This window comes from Lotus japonicus, chromosome 1, assembly GCF_012489685.1.
Source record: "Lotus japonicus ecotype B-129 chromosome 1, LjGifu_v1.2".
NCBI lineage: Eukaryota > Viridiplantae > Streptophyta > Magnoliopsida > Fabales > Fabaceae > Lotus > Lotus japonicus.
Window position 1 is genome coordinate 127,911,469 of NC_080041.1, and position 15,563 is coordinate 127,927,031.

The following is a 15,563-nucleotide window of genomic DNA, read 5'->3' on the forward strand; positions in this document are numbered from 1 at the left end:
CCATGGTGGGAAGTGCGACACAACGAGCTTCATTGCCCTCCCTTAGATGATGGACCCACAAGCCAGTTGGAAGATTCCTTTGGATTTGTCTTATATGTACAGGGATTTGGGCCCTGATTGTCAGGCCCAAATATAGGAAAGGTCCATATCATGACCACCCCCTCTATAAAAGGGGAGGTCATCCACTTGTACGAAACCAACTTTTCAGCATTAATGAGAATATTCCTTTTATGGTAGTTTTGCTATTTTAGTGCTCTGCTAGGGTTTACTTTCTGTCATTCTTTTGTGTAAGCTTGCCCTAGTACAGAACATTGGCGCCGTCTGTGGCTCTGACTTAACTCTTCCGGTGACAGAAGGAGGAATTACGAGCCATGGAGACTCGTTCATGCGGCGTGGGTCGACGCGATCATCGCCGGTGCGGTGGTGGTCGACACGGCGGTCGCGGCGGCGGACGGAACACCAACCGTCCCGTACTGAACGAGCAAGAGCAGGAAGCTTCCTCGGAGGGGGTCCACTCAGTGGCGCCGTCTCCAGCGTCATTGGTGAATGCAGCTCCGGGAAGACCTTCAGATCTGATCGCTAAATCAGATCCAGGTGTGCGGCGGCGTTCAACGCCGCCTAACTACGTGAATTTGGAAGATCTTAAAACCACTGCTCCACGGAGAGCGCAAGAGGCAGTGACAGGTATCACGCCTGCGGCTTTGCAACAAATGTTAGATACCTTGCAGAAGGTGCAGTCCCAAAACGAGCAGTTGCAAGCCCAAGTTGAGTATCTTACTCAGCGGCAGGATTTTAAGCAAGAACAACGCCTGGAGGCGGAGGATGTAGTTGAATTTCAACCTTTTGTTCCAGCCATCACTAGGGTGGACATTCCAAAGCACCTGCAAACCATGGCATTAGACGCCTTTTCGGGCGAATCTGATCCCATGGAGCACCTTAGATATTTCAATACCAAAATGGTGATCGGCGGGGCGACGGATGCGGTAAAATGTCGATTATTGCCCTCCACGTTCAAAGGCATGGCGATGCAGTGGTTCATTCGACAACCGCCCTTCTCCATTGATAATTTCACTGATCTGTCCACAAAATTTCTGACTCAATTCTCCGCCAATAAAACCACAAAGGCAACAATGTTTGATCTTATCAGTATACATCAGCAACCAGGTGAGAAATTAAAGACCTACATGGCACGCTTCAGCAAGATGGCGGTGCAATTGGAGGAGGAAAATCCGGATGTCTGCTTGGCGTCATTCAAAAATGGCCTTCGGGTGGGAGATTTGAATAGAGACTTAACAAGGCGACCGGCGAAGAATATGATGGATCTTCGCGCTCGTGTTCAAGAGTTCATATTGATCGAGCAAGATGATCAGAAGAAACAAGAAAGAGAGGAAGGACGCAAACAGTCTCAGACTGGCGGTGTTTCACAGGAAAAATCCAAGGCGGGGAAGGAAACCAGGGTAGCGCAAACCCCCCGTGTACCAAGACCGGGACCATACCAAAACTCTAAACATGGTTTTCAAAATACGTGGCACAGAAATTCACAAGGTCCCACTGCAGCCATAACTGGTCAGCAGGGTGCTTCGCCCACACCAGTTCCACTTACTAAGTTGAATGCACCCTTAAGTACCATTTTAAGGGCAGTTGGGCAGACCAACGTTGTGCAGTATCCACCACCACCACGGCGGCCGCCAGCTAACGTGGACACCAATAGGTGGTGCGAGTACCACAAGGCATTGGGGCATACGACAGATAATTGCTGGAATTTAAGGCGGGAAATTGATCGCTTGATTAAAGCTGGCCATTTGGCAAACTTTGTTAAAGACACAGCAGCGCCAGAGGTAGCTAAGATCACTCAAGGGGACAAAGGCAAAGGTAAAGAGATAGTTGAAGAGTTGGGCGATCCTGTTGGGGAATGCTCATCTATTGCAGGAGGATTTGGCGGGGGTGCAATTTCAAGTAAGGCTAGAAAACGCTACGTGGCGGCAGTACACTCAGTACAGGAGTCGAACGAAGGCGAGTGTTGGGTGAATCATTCCCCTATTATATTTACCCCTCAGGATTTCGCGCATGTAATTCCTCATGACAACGATCCAATTGTGGTGACAATTAGGGTTAACAATTATGTGACAAAGAAAGTATTCTTAGACCAGGGATCTTCGGCGGATATCATCTATGGAGACGCCTTTGATCGCCTGGGACTAAAGGAATCAGATTTGAAACCATACAAGGGAACTTTGGTGGGATTCACAGGGGACCGTGTCAATGTGCGGGGATACGTCGAAATTCCGACTGCCTTTGGAGAAGGAGAGTTTGTCAAGAAATTTCAGGTAAAGTACTTAGTATTGGCGTGTAGAGCCAATTACAATGTACTCTTGGGGCGAGACACCCTCAACAAGGTCTGCGCGGTCATCTCAACCGCTCATTTAACTGTTAAATATCCCGCCTGCAACGGGAAGGTCGGGATATTGCGTGTAGACCAGAATGCAGCAAGGGAATGCTATTTGAGAAGCGTGGCGCTCTATGGGCGAAAGGCCGCCAATGAGAGCCATCGAATTACAGAAATCTTCCCACAAGAAGGATTTAGCTTGGACCCAAGAGACGATGCTGATGATTTTCGCCCACAACCTCTGGAAGAAACCAAGTAGGTGCAAGTCAAGGACAAGCTTCTAAAGATTGGCAGTAGTTTGACAGCAGAACAAGAGGAAAGACTAATCACCCTTCTGGGTGATAATCTAGATCTCTTCGCATGGACCATCAATGATGTACCAGGAATTGATCCCAAGGTGATCACTCACAAACTAGCCATACGACCAGGGGCGACCCCAGTCATCCAACCAAGGTGAAGAATGAGTGAAGAAAAGAACAAGGCTGTACAATTAGAGACTGAAAAATTGATCAAGGCCCGCTTCATCCGTGAGGTACAGTACCCAACGTGGCTCGCCAATGTTGTAATGGTCAAGAAGGCCAATGGGAAATGGCGAATGTGCACGGACTACACAAGCCTGAACAAAGTGTGTCCCAAAGATTCGTACCCACTTCCCAATGTTGATAAGCTTGTGGATGGAGCTTCAGGGAATGAACTTTTAAGTCTCATGGACGCTTATTCGGGCTATAATCAGATTATGATGCACCCCTCGGATGAAGAAAGTACAGCATTTATGACCAATCAGGCGAACTATTGTTACAAGACAATGCCTTTTGGTTTGAAGAATGCAGGAGCTACGTACCAACGGCTTATGGATAAATTTTTTTCAAAACAAGTAGGCAGGAATATGGAGGTGTATGTGGACGACATGATCGTAAAGTCCGCCAGGGCTAGTGATCATGGGGGTGATCTCAAAGAAGCGTTTGCTCAGTTAAGAACATATCAAATGAAGTTGAATCCTGAGAAGTGTTCTTTTGGGATCCAGGGAGGAAAGTTCTTGGGATTTATGTTAACATCAAGAGGAATAGAAGTGAACCCTGATAAGGGAAGGGCGATCTTGGAGATGAAAAGCCCAACAAGTGTAAAGGAGGTTCAGCGTTTGATAGGGCGAATGGCCGCCTTGTCACGTTTCTTGCCAATGGCGGGTGACAAAGCGGCCCCGTTCTTCACATGTTTAAAAAAGAATTCAAAGTTTCAGTGGACAGAGGAATGCGAACAAGCTTTTACCAAATTGAAAGAAACATTGGCCACATTACCAGTACTCTCCAAGCCAACACCAGGCGTTCCATTAGTGCTCTATTTAGCGGTTACTGACAAGGCGGTAAGTACGGTGTTGCTCCAGGAAGAAGGAAAAAAGCAGAAAGTTATATATTTCGTGAGCCATACTTCCAAGGCGGCTTTGGCGATTCTGAAAACTGCAAGGCGCCTCAGACCTTACTTCCAAAGTTTCCAAGTCAAAGTTAAAACTGATGTTCCCTTAAGGCAAGTACTTCAGAAGCCTGATTTATCAGGGCGATTGGTTAGCTGGTCAGTTGAGCTATCAGAATATGACATACAATATGAGCCAAGGGGCCAAGTCACCGTCCAGAGTTTAATTGACTTCGTGGCGGAAGTAACACCCACTGAAGGAGAGAAGACTCAAGGAGAATGGGTCCTGTCTGTGGATGGATCCTCTAATAACACTGAAAATGGGGCGGGAATAACAATTGAAAGTCCAGATAAAATGATCATTGAACAGTCTCTCAAGTTCGAGTTCAAGGCGAGCAATAATCAATCTGAGTACGAGGCTCTGATTGCCGGCTTAAGGTTGGCCATTGAGTTGGGAGTCCAGAAGTTATTTATCAAAGGAGATTCGCAGTTAGTGGTTAAACAAGTGAAAGGCGAGTACCAGGTGAAGGATCCGCAACTTTCCAAATATTTGGAAGTGGTGTGCAGATTGATGATGGAGGTCAAAGAAATCAAAATAGAACATGTCCCGAGGGGACAAAATGAGAGGGCTGATGTGTTGGCGAAGTTGGCAAGCACAGGGAGATTGGGCAACTACCAAACAGTCATTCAAGAAACCCTGCCTCGCCCGAGCATTGATTTGGTAGAAATAAAGTTGAAAGCTGTAAAGTCAGTCAGTGAGGGCGAGCTACCTTGGATGGAATCAATTAAGACCTTCTTAGAGAACCCACCAAAGGAGGATGATTTGAACACGAGAACAAAACGCAGGGAAGCCAGTTTCTACACACTGGTGGATGGTGAGTTGTATCGGCGGGGAATCATGTCTCCTATGCTCAAATGTGTCGATACCAAGGACGCCCTCGGAGTAATGACGGAAGTCCACGAATGTGTGTGTTCTAGTCATATAGGCGGGCGATCCTTGGCAGTAAAAGTGATAAGAGCAGGATTCTATTGGCCAACAATGAAGAAGGATTGTTTGGAGTATGTTAAGAAATGTGAAAAATGTCAAGTCTTTTCTGACTTACACAAGGCTCCACCGGAAGAATTAACAACCATGATGGCGCCTTGGCCATTCGCCATGTGGGGGACTGATATCTTAGGACCATTCCCTGTGGCGAAGGCACAAATGAAATATATCATCGTGGCGGTTGATTACTTCACTAAGTGGATAGAAGCCGAGGCAGTGGCAACTATCACAGCTGCCAAGGTCAGGAACTTCCTGTGGCGAAGGATCGTTTGTAGATTTGGGGTCCCCATGGCGTTAGTAATGGATAATGGAACCCAATTCACAAGTAGTGTTACCCGGGAATTCTGTGCAGAAATGGGAATCGAGATGCGATTTGCCTCTGTAGAACATCCACAAACCAATGGGCAGGCTGAGTCGGCTAACAAGGTTATCCTGAAAGGGTTAAAGAAGAAACTGGATGAAGCAAAAGGGCTTTGGGCGGAGGAACTGCCAGGCGTTCTTTGGGCATACAACACCACTGAACAGTCAAGCACAAAGGAAACCCCGAATCGTCTAACTTATGGGACTGACGCCATGCTCCCAGTAGAAATAGAAAACCAAAGTTGGCGAGTGGCTCGGTTTAATGAGAATGACAACGGGGAAAATCTGATAGCAAACCTAATTATGTTGTCAGAGGAACAACGGGAGGCACACATAAGGAATGAGGCGGGAAAAGTGAAGGTTGCAAGAAAATTCTCAACAAAAGTCGTGCCAAGAAAAATGAGGGTGGGAGACTTAGTGCTCCGAAAAAACACAATACCTGACAAGCACAACAAGCTTTCGCCCAATTGGGGCGGGCCTTACAGGATTATAGGCGACGTTGGAGGAGGAGCTTATAAGTTGGAACAACTAAGCGGTCAAAAGGTTCCACGAACATGGAACGCCTCTCATCTAAAGCAGTATTTTAGTTAATAGAAACAACAAATGTAAATGAAGTCGCACTCTTTTTCCCTTTCTTTGGAAAGGTTTTTAATGAAGCGACATTTGTAATGAAGGGACAATTGTTCCCATACGAAAGAAAATTAATGAAAAGATCATTTCAACAGAATCGCATATATTTTTTAATTTATATTACGAGTTCATGCAATGCAAATCGTATCAAGGTATGCAATACCGCGAGTAAACCTTTCGGAATAAGAGAGTATCGCCTTCAAAAGTTAAAAGCCTTGGCAATTCTAGTGGCCACTAGAAACCAAGCCTCGTCGAAAAATCGGCTAAGGTATGTAAACTAAAGTAACAACGAAAGTTGGAAACAACTAAAACAACGAATGAACTTAAGATGATATCCATTTAAAGTAGGGAAAAGGGGGCGACGCCCATACATGATTGGGAATGAAAATAAAAGACAGGGCAATGCCCAAAGAAAAATTTCAACTTCATAAAATAAAAACAAATTCAAGCCAGGTTCTTGTTGTTGGCGTTGTTGCCCTGACTTGTCCCAGCTTGAGGATCTTCCTTCTCTTGATCCTCATTCTTGTGCTGCTCATTCCCATCCTCGCCATCTTCTTCAGGCTCACTCTCATCATCGAATTGGGGAAGGAGGTCGAGGCTAATGTCATCATCACCAACTACTTGACCATCCTTGATCTCCTTCAGCCACCCAATGCGGGAAAGATCAAAGCCCGGCTCAACCACACTGATCTGCTCTTTGGCCGCCAGAAAGCCTTGAGCATATTGAAGAGAAGCACGCCCTATGATGGAAGCATTCAGGCGATCATGTTTCTTCTCCAACTTTTGATATTTGGCTTGAATGGCAGTGTGCTTGTCATTTATGGCTTCTTTAAGAGACTTGGTCTTTTGAAGAAGCAGGTCCGAAGCAGTCAAGTCTTCAGTTAACTTAGCACACTTCTCCTCGGCAGATTTCAGCTTTTTGTTGGCAGTCTCAGCATCAGTTTTAGCCCGCTCATAGGCTGTCTTATAATCAGCCGCCTTCTTTTCATAACGGTTCTTGGCCGATATCAACTCCTTCACGCACTGAGCCATTCCCGCCACAGTACTGGCGGCAGAGAGCGCGTGATGGATCGCCACGGAAGCAATGTTGGGGGGGCCTTGACCGGAAATGTCCTTGTGAATCCGGTTGTCAAAAGTACGGGTCATGAATTCAAGCCCATTGAAGTGAGGATCCGACAAGTTCAGCAAGGGGGGAGGAGCCTCGCCACCAATGGCTGAGCTAGGGCCAGCTTGGTTAAATGGAGTTGGTGGGCGGTTGATTAGCGCGCTTGAATCTTGTTGAAGGGGCGGGACATTGTCATGTCCCTTCTTTTTCTCAGCCGGATGACTTTTTGGATCGAGAGTCGATTGGTGGAGAGGCTTACCACCAGCAGCACCTGAAGTTCTTTGACGTTTAGGGTCCCTGACGTTGTCAGAACCCGAAGTACCTTCATTCTTCTTCTTTTGCTCAGTTTCGGCGGCCCTCTTCTTCGCCGCCGCAGCAGACTGGGCGAGGTATTCCTTCATCTTGATTGGGTTCGCGTCAATCTTGCTTTTTCCCATCGTAGCTGTATGGAAAACACCAATTAGACGAGATACATGAACAAAAAGAAAAACAAGTTACGTGCAAAGATTATAAACTTACTAAAAAATTGGTTTAAAGTGCCGGATTTCGACGCCTCAATCAAGTCGTGACCAGAAATTACTGGTAGTGTGCGGAGGTAATCGGCGACGCCTTGTTCAGATTCATCCAAGGCGTCGTATGAAACGGATATTTTTCGGCGAGGGTTCTTTGTCCAGTAAAAAGGGAAGAGAGGGTTATTGTCGGAATCTCGGAACAAGTTCTTTATTTCGGGCGACTCCATAACTTTAAAGTATTTTTTCTGCCATACTTTGTAATGGCTTTTAAGGGCGGTGAACCGACTCATGTTCTTACGGGCTAAAAGTGGAACCCATTTCACAGAAGTAGGTTTAGTGGTGACTGATTTATAGAAAAGGAAGAACAAAGGATAGGTTGGGGTGAAACTCAAGTGTTCACAAAGAATTTCAAAGCAGCGGAGAAAACCCCAGGCGTTGGGCTGGAGTTGGCAAGGCGCCACATTCAGAAAAGAAAGAACGTGACATATAAACGGCGAGAAAGGAAGTTTGATGTTCAAGTCTAAGAAGAAATAGCCATAAACAAAGAAGAAATCGGGCGATTCATCGGCTGGTTCTTTACGCAACAGAACACAGTCATCTTCGCCACATGGGAGGACATTCAACAGATGATCCTCATTATTCGAGGTGGCGGGATTTATCTTCGTGAACCCTTAAGCAGATATTCGAAGCGAATTAATGCTCCCAACGCTGCTCCAGATAGAACGCAACAGACATTTATCTTCAACTAAATGCACGTCAGAGCGCCATTCAGGTGAAGACAAATCTCCATTAGAGGAGAGAATTGAGTCTACAGATCCGGCGGGACCGGAATCATCATGGGTAGAAGGCGAGGAGTGAATTTCAATTATAGAGGGGGCGACAACTTCCTCCTCCGTGGAGGGTGAAGAAAGTTCTAGGGAAGAAAGGCTAGCGTTTGGTAAAGACATGCGAGGCGGTTTCATAAAAAGAAGAAAGAAGATGAACAAACAAAAAGAAGAAAGAAGATGAACAGAATCAGAGAAAAAAAGAAGTAAACGAAGAATCTCAAGAAAGAGAAAAACTAACCAGGGGAAGAACTATGGATTTGAGAAAGGAGAACGTCGGCAATAGGGGAGCACCGCGCAATGACGACGGCCGGAGGAAGAAAAGGTTTACCGGAGTTCAAAGAAGAGAATGAAAGCTGCGGTGAAAAGATTTTCAGAACAAAAGTTTTGAGAAAGTGAAAAATGAAAAGTGAAAAGGGGTTTTTATAGAGAGAAAGGAGGAGAGAGAATGAGTGGGGGAAGATCGTGGGATTGTGGGATTCGAAATTCGAAAAGGTAGGAAGCGAAAAGACATTACTCCTCGAGACGCACAACTGAAAATTGCATTTATAACAAATGATGACGAAATCCCGGAAAACAAGGATATGTGCGTCAGTTGAAAAGACGTGATTGACGGTTATGATTAGAGGCGACATATCTTTGAAACGGAAACAAAGGTGGCGAAGCGTGAAAATGGCGATGTAACAACAAAAGTAAAATGGCGATGAACGAATAAACAATAGAGGCGAACTACTAGGTAACGATGAAGACATTTCGACTCATTACTCGAGTCTCATGTCTTGGGGGCATGTGGACTGGGCGGGACATAAAAAAGATTATGTCCCGCCCAAAATGAACAATAAACCATTGAAGATAGCCATGGCGGGAAGTGCGACACAACGAGCTTCATTGCCCTCCCTTAGATGATGGACCCACAAGTCAGTTGGAAGATTCCTTTGGATTTGTCTTATATGTACAGGGATTTGGGCCCTGATTGTCAGGCCCAAATATAGGAAAGGTCCATATCATGACCACCCCCTCTATAAAAGGGGAGGTCATCCACTTGTACGAAACCAACTTTTCAGCATTAATGAGAATATTCCTTTTATGGTAGTTTTGCTATTTTAGTGCTCTGCTAGGGTTTACTTTCTGTCATTCTTTTGTGTAAGCTTGCCCTAGTACAGAACACTTGCATTGGAGATGCTCTTAATCGACCCTCTGTATTTCCAAGACTTTCTCTTCGGGTTTGTCGCTTGGGCCAATCTTGATATTAACAATTCAAAATGATCATAAGAGTCTCTCCAATGCAATGTTCTTAGTTCTTATTTGAGTTAAGAACTAAGAACTAAGAACTTTACCATTTGAGGTGCTGACATTGAGCTCTTAGTTCTTAAAAATAAGAACTCAATTCTTAGAGCATCTCCAATGCTAGTTCTTATTTCTTAGTTCTTAGCACTATTCATGTGGGCCCGTATTGCCACATGCGTTTAAGCAACTCTCAAGTAATTTTGCTCCAATCATGAGTTCTTAGTTCTTAGTTCTTACTACTATTCATTTGGTCCCACCAACCACATTATTTATACTTTTTTTTCCATAAAGTAATAAAACAAAACTCATAAAGTAATAAAGTAATTTGGATGAGAGAGAAATAATTAATATTTTAAGCTAAGAACTCAAAAAGCAAAACATCTTATATAAGAACTGAGTTCTTATTTTTAAGAACTAAGGAGTCCATGTCAGCACCTCCAATGGTAAAGTTCTTAGTTCTTAGTTCTTAACTCCAAAATAAGAACTAAGAACCTTGCATTGGAGATGCTCTTATATGAGGAGTTTTACTTTTTAAGTTCTTACCTTAAAATATTAATTATTTCTCTCTCATCCAAATTACTTTATTATACTTTATGAGTTTATTTTTTACTTTATGAAAATAAAGAGTATAAATAATGTGGTTAGTGGGACCAAATGAATAGTGGTAAGAACTAAGAACTCATGGTTGGAGCAAAATTATTTGAGTGTTGCTTAAGCACATGTGGCAATACGGGCCCACATAAATAGTGCTAAGAACTAAGAGATAAAAACTAGCATTGGAGATGGGTCCTCATTTGAATTGAAACATTTACAATGTTTTCTATTTTGACTATGCATATTAAGCTCTTTAATACTACTTCGCTTATTTTTTGAAATTTTAGTATTAGCAATCAGCAGCAGATATATGATCTCATCAAGCAAATAAAAAGAGATATAAAAATTATTGTTTGTGAGTGTAAATATTATTTTGCTAAATATCCTCCAAAACAGAGGTGTGTTTGATTTCTGTTTTTAAAAACAGTTTTTTGTTTTTAAAAATTAAAAAACAAAAAAACTTATTTGGTACAAGTGTTTTTAACAACCTGCTCTGAAAACAACTTTTTGTTTTTCTGTTTTTAAAGCAATAAATAGGAAACAACTTAAAGTTGTTTTTGTTTTCTATTTTTAGTTTTGTTTCTCAAAATTCGGAGAAGTGTGTTTTTCATTAATGGCAATCCCGTAATTATGTGGTCTCATTTTAAGGCTAATTGATGTGGGTCATAATTAAAAAGAAGTTGGGTGCGGCTGTAACAATTGTGCATTTTGGTTTGATTGAACACTTACAATGGTTAATCATGACTAGTTTTCATTGACAAGAACACCAAGGAGGCAAGGAATATTGTGGATGAACTAACTACCAATGAAATCAGAAGTGACAGATGCATACATTTGACAGAGAAGGTAGCAACTGTTTATGAAATCAGAAGTGATGATGAGTTTTTGAAATTTTGGAGTTTTCATTGGTTAAAAAATGGTGAGGAGATGAGCACCTAAGATCAAAGATGAAAATATCTGATTGTCCAACTCAATTAGCTCTTGAGTCAATGTTGCGGTACAGGCATATTGATTATCTAGTATACTATTGAGCCCAACAATGGTACCTTCTCTTTGATAGATTGGCACTGATCATCAGAGCTATTGAATAAACCAAGCGACCTTTCCTTTTTTTTTCAAAACTTGCCTACAGTGTCTCCCTTTTTAGGGGATGCACCGGTGCCCCCATGAAAAAAAAATCTTCCACCCAATCTCAACAGCAGCCACCTTCCTCCTCCGTCCAAGCCTGGTCCATTTTCGCCCATGACGCAACAACAACGTTGAGTACTTCCACCTCCCACGACCATCCATCACCCACCCCCGCACCCCTTTGATCGAGTCCGGAAATCTCACCCAGGTGGCGGCACCGTGCTCAACGTGAGACCGATGTTCTGCTCCGTGTTGAAATCGCCGGCGTGCTACATGCACGGAGCCCTTGTTCTTTCCTTCCTCTTCCTCAGCTATGATTCCAGATCCGTGTTTCATTTTTTGGTTCGGGATCTCCTCTTGCCTTATTTTGTAATGCACAGATCTAGAAAGTACAAGATCTATTGATCCAGATCTGTTTCTGGATGGTGCCATTTTCGTCTATTTTGCCAGTTGCCACCGTCATCTTCTTAGGTGCCAACCAGATCTATTTTCTTTATATGGTTTCTTTTCTACGCAGTTGAAAACTTCAGCAAGTTTGTGATGATGGCTTCCTCAGAATTCGTATCCCTAAACCTTATTTTCATTTTCAATGCTGTCTGGGTTCTGATACCAATTTCGTGTTTGTGGTGCAAAATCGATGTACTATTTGGTATTGTATCAAGGGTTTTGGAGGAAAATTTGACTATTTCTAATGTCGTTGTGATTTTAAGCGGTGACATTCTCGTTGATGCATGCCTGGAACATTATGATTGTGACTCTTGAGTTGATTTTTATGTTAATATCTGTACCATTTGTGTTCTATTGAAAAAAAAAAATGTTGTCTGGGTTCTCTTTCAATGACTGGATTTAATTTTTGTTGATTTTGATTTTTCCATCAGTAGCTTTGGTTCCAATCACTCTCATATTTAGTTCTGTCAAATGAAATTGTTGAGTTTTGTATTTTGATTCACAAGAAAACTGAACCCCAGATGAAGGGAGAAGAAAAGAAAGAAGAAACTGCAGAGGAAGAAGCTAAAAATTTTGGCAGCCAACTAGTGTAGGTTGTAAACCGCCACAATATTAAGGGACAAATTTGTAATCTCACATTGAAATTTTTGGGGACACCGGTGCATCCCCTAAAAAGGGAGACACTGTAGGCTTCACAAAACTATCAAACAAGTTTTTTGGTTTTCTTTTCTTTAAAACTGTTTCCAAATTACTATTACCAAACAAGTTTTATTTTTGTTTTGTTCTGAAAAACTGTTTTTCAAAATGGTTTTACAAAACAGTTTTTAAAAACAAAAAACAGAAAACACTTTCAAACAGGCCTATATCTCCCTTAGTTTTACTTAGTTACAATACATAGAAACCCATGATATTTTTTTTCTTCTATTTGCCATTTTTTATTGCATTACATCAATTATTATTTTTCTTTTCTCTTTCTTTCTTACTCGTGATCAGTTTACAAATTACAATATTCATCAAAAAAAAAAGTTTACAAATTACAATAATGTCTAGGAAAACATTTTCCTTTATTTTGTTTTGTGGCTTTTTGTTAGAATGTCATTATTAGCCAGCATTGTATGTGGGGGCCATTCACATTTGAGTGGGTCTACATGTTGGTCCTTATACTCGACACAAGGAAGTGACTAAAAGTTTTGAAATTGAGAGTACATTCATTCAAAATTGCAAATGAAATATAATGTTTGATATTAATTGATAATTAATTAATTATACGGTATTGCTCGACAAACCATGACCTCCGAGGGTTAAACAATTTCAATTTCTGAAAAGCACAAATTGTTAATCACATTTCCTCTTCTTAATTAGCTTCTATGTGATCTAAAACTAGTGTGTCACTATCGTTTGTTTCATTCATTTTTATTAGGAATCTGCTTCTTTTTTTCTGTGACTTCATCGTGTTTAATTAGGCCTCCCTTTACACTTTGATTACCTGTACTTAACACAACAATTATTACTACAGAACAAGAATCCTCCTGGAATGATCATTCATTTTTCATATATTTAATTTCTAATCAATTCATTGGAAACATAATCAGTGTCTGTTAATTCATTGTAAACACTAATCCCAGCCCACTAGCGTGTTAGAGTAGAGAGGCTAAGTGTCCCGAAATTACTGAACTTTTACTCTACGAAGGTAATTATTTGCGTAAATTTGTATTGAACTCAAATGGCATATGTAATTATAAAGTCTTAAATAATCTTATTGCCAATACAAGTATTAAATAGATGTGTTGGATGTAAAAGTAATTCCATCCCATTCAACTATTTTATTCCTATAAGAATACACACGTTTATTTGGATACATGCACTTTCAATTTATCAATTTAGATTCCTTTCAAAAATGTAAATTGAAAGTGTATCCAAATAAAAGCGTGTATTTCTTGTTTTGCAGTTTATATGAATGGTGCAATCTGCTTAGTTGCCAAGAACTGTATATGGCGCTAAAGAGGAACATCTCGACATAAACCCCAGTTTTGGTGTGTGTGTTACATAGACACGTGTATTTTTTCTCTTTTTCCTTGAATAATAAACTTATCATATTTGTTGTTTTTATGTGGGTTGTTGAATATTAGAGTCCCTTACTTAGCTTACCAACAAGTGGTTTGTTTAGGTGACTTGTATGATTTTCACAGTATTATCTTCACTTCGTGTATCGTGAAGGAAAAAACATTATGCTGAGATATTAGCATTTTAGCACCTATAATGCAGATGTTTCTAATTGGAATAAGGTTGTCTCTCATGTAGAAAGATACATATGATGCACTGATTAGCATATATTTTAATTTATAGTGTTTTTCTTATGTTTTTTATCTAATTTTTTTTGCATAAATATTGCATTGCCTTAACAAAACTCGCTTTTTACACGAGAATTGTGCAATAGGCAGGTCTCTTGTGAAAAAGTACAAAAGTAGAAGATCACATGAAAAAGAGAGCAAAAAGCAGAACATGCTGAAAAAGAGTCAGAGCATCGATGAGACCAACTCAAAGCCGACACAATTCATTGGAGAAACAAACCAACGCTAATTGAGCCCAATTAGCATCGGTCTTCTAAACCGACTCTGGAATGGCACAATAGCATTGGATTTGGCTGACGCTAAGAAGAGAGTTTTTCTAAAAATGAAACAGTGTCGCTTGGATATGAAAATAGATGAATTGATCATTTTGGTGAAGTTCTTAATTTCATCAGTTTCAATATACAAGACATCGTTATTTCATGTGCTTTCAAACTCATAATTCATATTAGAATCACATGATTTACAATTAACTCATATTACAATTAATAACACACATTAATAATTATCAACTAAATAATACACTTAAAATATTCATTCAACTAAACCTATAACAACAGCTCAACCTACAAATTTGACATTGATATATTGTACAAAAAAAGTGTCTAATCGTAAGCTGACACATTTTCAACCAAATAATTTCGAGCATGTTGTTGATGTTAAATGGAAACGCAACAACAATGTGGTGCAGTGAAAATGACGGCTGCAGAACTTAAATGGCAGCGGTGGAGGCCGTGGCAGCATCGATGTAATAAATGATGTGAAACTCACTTTATTGCTTTACATATTTAATTAGTTAATTTCCATTATTGATTTATATTTTCTCTCTAGACTTATTCAATATTGTGACCAAATCAAACGTAGTATATTCGTAATATTTAGCTCGCCTCCGAAAGAAGGTGTTAATTTACATAATTGAGAAATAATCAAGCAAAAGAGGGTCACTAGCTCTTAACTTGCTTGTGTCCGGAGTGTTAGGATTAGACTTTCTAGTATTTCCAATTCGAATTGACCAAAAAAAAAAGTATTTCCAATTCGTCTAGGAAAGGCTGGGTTGTGAAACGCTCCTCAGCTTTTCAACACTCCATGCTTATTTCAAGCTAACACTTCTAATGGCAGTTGCTTTAGATAATGGATTTGGGGTAGGATTGTCAATTGATCAACGATTTTGTCCAATTTGACAGCTTGAGAAGTATAATTGGCGATCATGGAATTCATTAGTTAAACTTAAACCATAAAGTGGAGTTTGGGAGAGTGGCATGCGGGTTGTTATGTGTGAAATTGACTGCTTGGAAATTATTGATACGCTGCAAGGGGATCAGATAGATTTTCATGAGCTCGCTGCTGAGTTTGTTGAGGTCAGGAGTTTGCTGCAGCAAGATTGGGAGGTCCAGCTCTTGCACATTCCGAGAAGTGTAAATGATGTTGCGGATTGTCTTGCCGGATTAGGGGCTACTCGCCAGTGTGCGTTGCTTCGTTTGGATATTCCA